The sequence below is a fragment of the Arachis ipaensis genome, chromosome B09 (genome assembly GCF_000816755.2).
Source record: "Arachis ipaensis cultivar K30076 chromosome B09, Araip1.1, whole genome shotgun sequence".
Classification (NCBI taxonomy): Eukaryota; Viridiplantae; Streptophyta; class Magnoliopsida; order Fabales; family Fabaceae; genus Arachis; species Arachis ipaensis.
The window spans coordinates 74,186,626-74,194,526 of NC_029793.2; the positions used below are offsets into that span (position 1 = coordinate 74,186,626).

Sequence of the window (7,901 nt, forward strand, 5' to 3'; positions counted from 1 at the left end):
TTAGATTCAGTAATTTAAATTTCTTGCACTTTAAGTTTCAGTCATTTACCTTTCTTGCAATTTAAGTTTCAGCTCTTTTAATTTCTTGCACTTTAAGTTTCAGCCATTTAAGCTTCCTGTAATTTACTTTTCTGTCAATCTACATTCTGCACTCTAGTTTTCTTGCAAACATCAAACAAGTTTTGATCAGATTTCTAGTAGAGTCGGAAAACATTACAGATAAATTCTTTTTTCCTCTCATTTTTTTAATTAAAAGGTCAAAATTCAATTCTCTTGTCGATCAGGCGACACCCGGATTTGAACTGGGGAAAAAGGATTTGCAGTCCCCCGCCTTACCGCTCAGCCATGCCGCCAAAACGATATGTTACTCAACTTTCACTCAAATCATCAATTGTCTGCTTAACTAAATTTATCACCCAACTAAAATTGCTTGATCCATCAATCCTTATGGGATCGACCTCACTTTTATGAGTTTTACTACTTGATGCGACCAGGTACACTTGCCGGTGAGTTTGTGTGGAATCGATTTTCACTCATCAAGTTTTTGGCGCCGTTGCCGGGGATTGATTTAGATTGACAATGATTAAGTAGGTGATAATTTAGATTGAGCAATTTTCTTTTGTTTTTCTTTTAAGCATATTAACTGTTTGACACATTGTGTTACCAAACCCTCTAACCACATTCTAGCATTAGAATGTCCAGCTTTCATTTGGTTTATTTGTGATTGTGCAAGTCATGGAGGATAGGGTGCATGAAGAAAGAGTAACCAACAATACCCAACCTACAAGAAGGGTGTTCGTCTCTTACACTATCCCCAATCCTAGACACTATGGGAGCAGCATCCTCATCCCAAATGTTCATGCAAATGACTTTGGATTGAAGTCTCAACTAATCACTTTGGTGCAGAACAATTATGTTTATGGGGGTGGTCCTCTTGAAGACCCCAACCAACATTTGTCTATTTTCTTGAGGATTTGTGAAACTATCATGACAAATGGGGTACATCTTGACATCTACAAATTACTTATATTCCCATTCTCTTTAAAGGGCAATGCTTCCCAATGGCTGGAAACCTTTTCCAAGGAGAGCATCAACAATTGGGATGATTTGGTGAGCGAATTTCTAGCCAAGTTTTACCCACCTCAGAGAATCATCAAGCTGAAAATAGATGTGCAAACCTTCACCCAAATGGATGGAGAATCACTGTATGAGGCATGGGAGAGATACAAGGCCTTGATCAGGAAATGTCCACCTGAAGTCTTTAGTAAATGGGACAAACTTCAGAAATTTTATGAGGGCTTGACTCTAAAAGAAGCCCAGAATCTCATAGACACTATGACCAACAATCAATACTTTTATACTCATTAAAGATAACGCCAACCATCAATACTTTTATGATCAACGTTCCTTTTCCATCTATGGTGATGCGACTAGCTATAGCAGCGGAGGTAGAGAGGCAACTGACAGACATCATGTTCAAGATACTAAGAGGCAACAAATTCATTCCATGAGGAGATTTGGACGGATCGACAAAAAAGATACCCTCCAAGAGGAAGGCACCTACAGCGCCATTAACAAACCCACCAACTTCATCAACTCCTCTACCATTTTTTTGGTCTCTTCTGGACTTCTTCCAAGATATATTGCATGATATCCACGACATGGAGCGGCTTGAGCACGAGCGTTTCGAGTGGGTAGCGGCACGATTACCAGGAAGAGACCCCGGCCCAACTCCCAAAGCTTCATCAGAGTTGGTTGGGGAGGAGGATCACTACAAGAAAATAAGCTTTCTGCCACGCTTTAAAAGCTTTCCAAAAAGTGCAAAAAAGCATGCCGATAGCTTTTCGCCACACTTTTTGAGCTATCGGCACACTTTTGAAAGGGTCACATCCGCCAGCGTGCCGGTTGCTCTATCGTCACGCTTTTGTGGATCTATCGGCACACTTTTTTTGTTGGCATGCTTTCATCTCTTTCCACGCTTAAAAAGCGTGGCCATAGGTCTTAACCTATAGGTACATTCAATAAAGCGTACCGAAAAGTGTATGTTTCGCCACGCTTTTAAAACGTCCCAGAATGTTTGTTTTGGGTACTCTTTAAAAGCGTGCTGATAGGAAATATGGCTACACTTTTTAAAGCGTGGCGATAGCCAGTGATACGGCCACGCTTTAAAAGCGTGGCAATAGCCTTATAAAATTAAAAAAAAAATCCTTTTTCTTGTTTTTACCTTCACCGCTGCAAAATATAAATTTTTCAATCCTTTTTTAGTGACAAGATAAATCAAACAATAATTAGTGACATATAATTTTTGCGATAATTGTTTTATACATTAAAAAACTAATATCAAATAGAAAATAAATCACGAGTTCGAATTCCAAAACTAAAAACTGAAAAAAAATACAAAAACAATACAACTTAAATTCTATTTCCTTTGTTGTTCCTCCTTCCTCTAGCCCTTTTAAACTTCCTTCCCTTAGATCATACATAATTGTTTCTGGAACATTTGTGAACTTTTTTACCTACAAAAGATAATTTCTTAAGCTAAACGTTAATGGTACTACACTGAATTACAAATTGTAATGTAATATTCTTAGTTGTTTACTTGTTGCAAGCTGGAGGTGCCATATCCACTGTAAGAAGATGACATGAGGAATTAAACCAGTGACCAATTTTCACAGTCCAAGGCATTTGCGAGAAGTTCCAAGTAGCTGGAGGAAGGAATAAAGAAGAACTCATTATGACAATAAAGCATTAAATAAACTATCAACTGAAAAAATTCATCTGGCATCCTTCGGTAATAGCTATTACAGGACTCTGGTTTCCATTAACTACATTCTGCATGAAGTTTAATGAGGTAGAATGCCAAAGCCTGAAATATGGAAAAATAACTAAGGAATTCTAGCAACTAAAAGTGAACATATACAAGTAAGCTAGATACATAAACTTGATTGCCTTAACTAATAAGCCAACTTATGTCCAAGGAAACGAAAAAGAAAAATTAAGAAAATAAGCCAATTTTTTAAATATAAGCTTAGTCTCATTACAATTAGCAGCAAGGTTTTCAACTTCAACCAGAATCCTGCAAGGTTTTCAACTTCAGCCAAAATCCTGTAAAATCATTCAATTATACTGCATAAATATAAGCTCAGTCTCATTAATTACGAGTAAATTTTCCAACACAAGCTCCTGAGCTAATGAGCATTCACTTAAACAAGGAGAGAACAGAGAAAGATGATCATTCCCATTCAATAAAGTGAATTTACTTGCCAAGCATACTAGAGAGAAATTTAACATCAGAAAAAAGGGATCAACCAGTATACTTCAAATAATAAATGTATTAAAAGCAGTTTGTAAACTAATGTGACCAAAAGGATATATATCAAGTTTGAAAAAAGTTGCTTATTCAAACACTTTATGTTTTCTTATTCTTATTATTTATAGAATTCTTCTTTTGAATATTCCAGGGTGAGAAAAGAAAAAATCACAATGACTCCTATCAATTGAAGATATTTATAGATATATATGGTTAGTGGCCACCATGGAACAATTTTTATCTTTGTCTTCTTTCTTATTTATTGGAGTTAAATATAACCTTCTCAAACATTGAAATTTTTACATGGAAGAGCCGTTGACTAAGTAAAATGTATTAGTTAGCCATCAAGATTCAAGAAGACGCGTCTACCTTTATCTATTGAATTTATCTCAGACATTCTTGGTTAAAAGATTTTGCTTTATTATGCACTATTTTTTCTGCTTTATTCTGTGATCCTTGTCTTGCTTCCATTTGAAAAAAAAAGGGTTGATTAGATTTTTTCATTCATCATCAGAAGATATAACTTTCAGCATCATAATAATGGAACATCATAACAAGTTGTTTCTTCTACTCATGCTTCTTATTCAAGTTCTGCTGGTAGCAGCACAAACAAACAGCCAAGACTATAAGTTCAGCTCAACCCTTTTTGATATCTTACTCTTTGTTTCATGTAGCTTTATCATATCTCATATATATAAATAAAAGAGCAAGAACTCCTGCCATTTTCTTGGGATGCTACTGTATATGGTTGACAAGTGCCTAAACTATTTTAGGCTTTTTATGCAAATTATGTATCAATTTCACAGTGCTCTCTTTGTTCCTTTTGTTTCATACCACTGACTGATTATGTTCTATCTTCACCTTTATCTCAACATAATATGGATGTCAAAATCTATGCTTATTATGCATGCAAGTCATTAACCTATATTGTTACTGATAAACCACTATTTTATGGTTTATCTTGTGCTCAATTGAGTGGTTTTTATCAATCCTCTGCACACTTATTCAGACAATTTGCATGATTTTACAATTCCTTCCCAATTTTGTTCTATGGTTGAAAACTTGCTTCCTGAGCCTTTAAATTGTATATTTTTAATTCTCTTTTATACCATTCAATGCCGTAATTTGTGCGTTAAGTGTTTTCAGGCTTTATAGGGTAGGAATGGCTTAAGGGATGGAAAGAAAGCTTGCAAAAATGGAAGGAGCACAAGAAATAAGGGAGATAACCAGCGATGAGCAACGCGCACGCATGGCTCACGCGTGTGCGTGAATCAGAGTCTGCACGACGACGCGTGCGCGTGCCTGATGCGTACGCATGGTACGCGAAGGTGACCAGCGACGCATACGCGTGAGTGACGCGTACGTGTGACATGCGTTACCTGCAGAAATCGCAGAAAACGCTGGGGGCAATTTTGGGCCGAGTTTGGACCCAGTTTTTGGCCTAGAAACACAGACTAGAGCCAGGGGACAAGAAGAGACTCAAGGGACATTCTCATTCGCATAGTTTTTAGTTATAGAGAGGAGTCTTAGAGAGAAATCACTCTCCTCTAGGTTTTCTTCACATTCATAGTTCTAGTTTTTATGCTTTTGATGCTGTTGCTTTGGATATTGAGAAGAGATACTACCTCCGTTGAAGTTGCTACTATTCTAGTTTGTTTTCTTATTCCTTTACTCTTTTAATTACTCATTAACCCTGTTTAGATAAGGATGTTGTATTTTGGGATTTATTAATGCAAAGAATTACTTTTACCTTTAAGTAATTTTCAGTTATTATTTTATTTAGATTATTATGTCTTCTTCTTATTCCGCTTTTATGCTTGTGAACATTACATTCATGTCAATGGAGTAGACTCCCAACTTGACCTTGGGGGTTGATTAAAAGGATACCCTTGAGTTGGAATACTCAATTGATTAGTTCAATTGAAAGTTGTTGGCTAACTCTCTATTTACTAACGCTAATCCTCCCATAAGGAGAGGATTAGGACTTGCGAATAAGAGTTATCTCAATCACTTGACTTTCTTTTATTTAGTAAGGGTTAACTAGGTGAAAACAACAACCTCTTGCGATTACACTTGGGAGAACCCAACAAGGATAGAACTTCCAATTAATCTTCCCCCCGTCAAGGCTTTTTATTCTGATTATATAAATTCTCTTGCAAATTTTCATTGCTTTAATTTACAATCATTTATTTTTCTGTTCTCCAACTCTTAAAAATTTCTCGAAAAACCCTTGACTAATAAGATAGCACCCTTTTGTCAACTCGTTGGAGACGACCTGGGATTCCTACTCCCAGTATTTTTATTCTAAAATTATGACAACCCTTCTAAATTGATAAGCGGATTTTCGTCGATTAGGAACTGTACTTGCAACGTTATTTCTATATTAATTTCTTAATCGGCTAATTTCCACCACGTCAGTTACCTACTCAGAGATCCTTTGCTGCTAATAAATAAAGCTAGAGTTATGATATAACCTTCAATTAGCCTCTAAAATATTCTTCTAAATATTTAATAGAGCAAACAACTGATGAAACTAATGTTTTGAAATTTTAAAAAGTAATTGATTCTTCCTTCATTTAGCAGTTAGGCAGATATTTTATAAGAATAGATCATTTCTACAATGGTTATAAGAAATAATCAAAAGTTAGAAAATGGATTTGTTTACCTTGTTATTTTTTTCTTTGACAGAATAATAGTTGACATGATGTAGGTTCTTAGTTCTTACTATTGTAAAATCTATTAGAGTTTGTTTGAGATTGTAGTCTTCTATTTACTTAGTTCCTTTAACAAATTTTCTTTTTGTGAATTGTGTTGCTTCAGATAATGGCTTAGCAGCTCTTACAGGATTCTGGACTAACAGACCACCAAATTGGGTTGGTACAGATCGTTATGGTAGTAATTGGGAAGGAATTTGTTGCTCCAACTCAAGGATTACAGAATTGTTAGTCCTCACTTCCTATGACATGAAAGATTGTTTCTCACATTATACTCTTCAGAAACTAATTTTGAAAAAAAAAGTTTTTATTTTTCAGAAAACTATTAAGCATGAATTTGGAGGGACAACTGTCTTTAGCAATCCAACAATTACCTGAACTAAACACATTGTAATTTTCAATTTCTCATATTCATTAAAATAATTCAGTGTGGTTAAGGAATTTGATCTTCAAAATAAGATAAATTGAGAAAACAGAATAACCAATAGATCATTGTAGTGAAATTTACAGGATCTATTAGAATACTAGAACATGAATACCTTAACTTCAGATATATTTTTTGGATAGAAGACTTTAACTTCAGATAGTGAGCAACTAAAAATATCTTTACAGTAGAAACTAATTCAACTGCATGAATAACATGAGGACTATAGTGAAGGTCAGAAAAAATACTACACAAAATAATAGTCAACCGCTTTAACATTCAAAAGTTCTGATAATAAAAAATAACATCCCTAATCAGAAGTTCGAATAATCAAAATCAACTCTTTTACCCCTGGTCAGAAGTTCTGATTATCAAAATCCTTATTCTCTAATCAGAATATTAATTTATTATAATAATTAATTATTTACCTGAGAAGAGAAGAAGAGAACGTTCGAAGAAGAGAGTAGAGAAGAAGTAGTAAAGCTAACAGGGATGAAGAAGGTGACCAGACTGAGCAGAAAAGCATCAGTAGTCACAGAGAAGTTGGTATCTCTGAGGATCAGTCGTCACTCGTCCATCATCAACCAAGGAGTTCCGCTGAGGGTCGAGGTGTCTCTGAGGCTGGTGTGCGGTGACAGTTGCTGGTCAGGGTGGCGTCGTTCGTGAGGGGAGGAAAGTGCGTGGCTAGGAGAGAGGGTTAGGCTCCATGGATAGGTTGGGAAATGGATTAGAAAGAAGGCTCCATGGAAGGGTCACGCGTGAAGAGAACGAGGGTTAGGGCTCGATGGTTTTCTTTTTTCTTTGTTAAGAATTTCATTATGAATGAATGCGGAATTTAGGGCAGGGGATTGGGAAATTTTGGGAGGAGAGGAAATTGGAGTAAAAACGGCGTAGTTTGGGAGGGGGTTTCTAAAAAAAAAATGAAAAACTGTGACCATAGGGGAGGGAACTCTATTGGCATGTTTTTGTACGGTGCCAGATTAAACACAGGATAGCCACGCTTTTCAAGCTTGCCGGTTTTCCTCTATGGCCACGCTTTTCAAGCGTAGCAAAAAAAGCGTGGCCAAATATCAAATCAGTGGTCACCCTCGTAAAGCGTGCCGATTTCTCTCGATGGGCACACTTTTCGAGCATGCCAATAAGAAAGCGTGGCCATCCTCGTAAAAGCGTGCCGATTTCCCTCTATGGCCACGCTTTTAAGCGTGGCAAAAAAAGCGTGGCCAAATCACAAATCAGTGGCTACCCTCGCAAAAGCATGGCCATAGACCACTTTTGGGTACGCTTTAAAAGCGTGACAAAAAAAGTGTGCTGACAGGCCTTTTTTCTTGTAGTGGATGATGGAGGTCATCAACCCCATATCAGTGACAACCAGCTGAGGGTGGTGCCCCCAAGTTATCGTTTTCCCGGATTATGAGCATGCACGGAGGACCGTGCATTAATTAAGTATGGGGGA

General features: G+C 36.6%; 1 long non-coding RNA gene and 1 other non-coding gene across 2 annotated transcripts; both read right to left on the minus strand.

Moving 5' to 3' along the window:
• TRNAC-GCA lies at positions 283-353 on the minus strand. Its single transcript has one exon. It is a non-coding gene; the product is annotated as a tRNA-Cys (tRNA).
• LOC110267125 lies at positions 2,345-7,259 on the minus strand. The gene is made up of 3 exons (XR_002354472.1): positions 6,877-7,259; positions 2,600-2,705; positions 2,345-2,516 (listed from the first exon to the last, which is right to left on the minus strand). It is a non-coding gene; the product is annotated as an uncharacterized LOC110267125 (long non-coding RNA).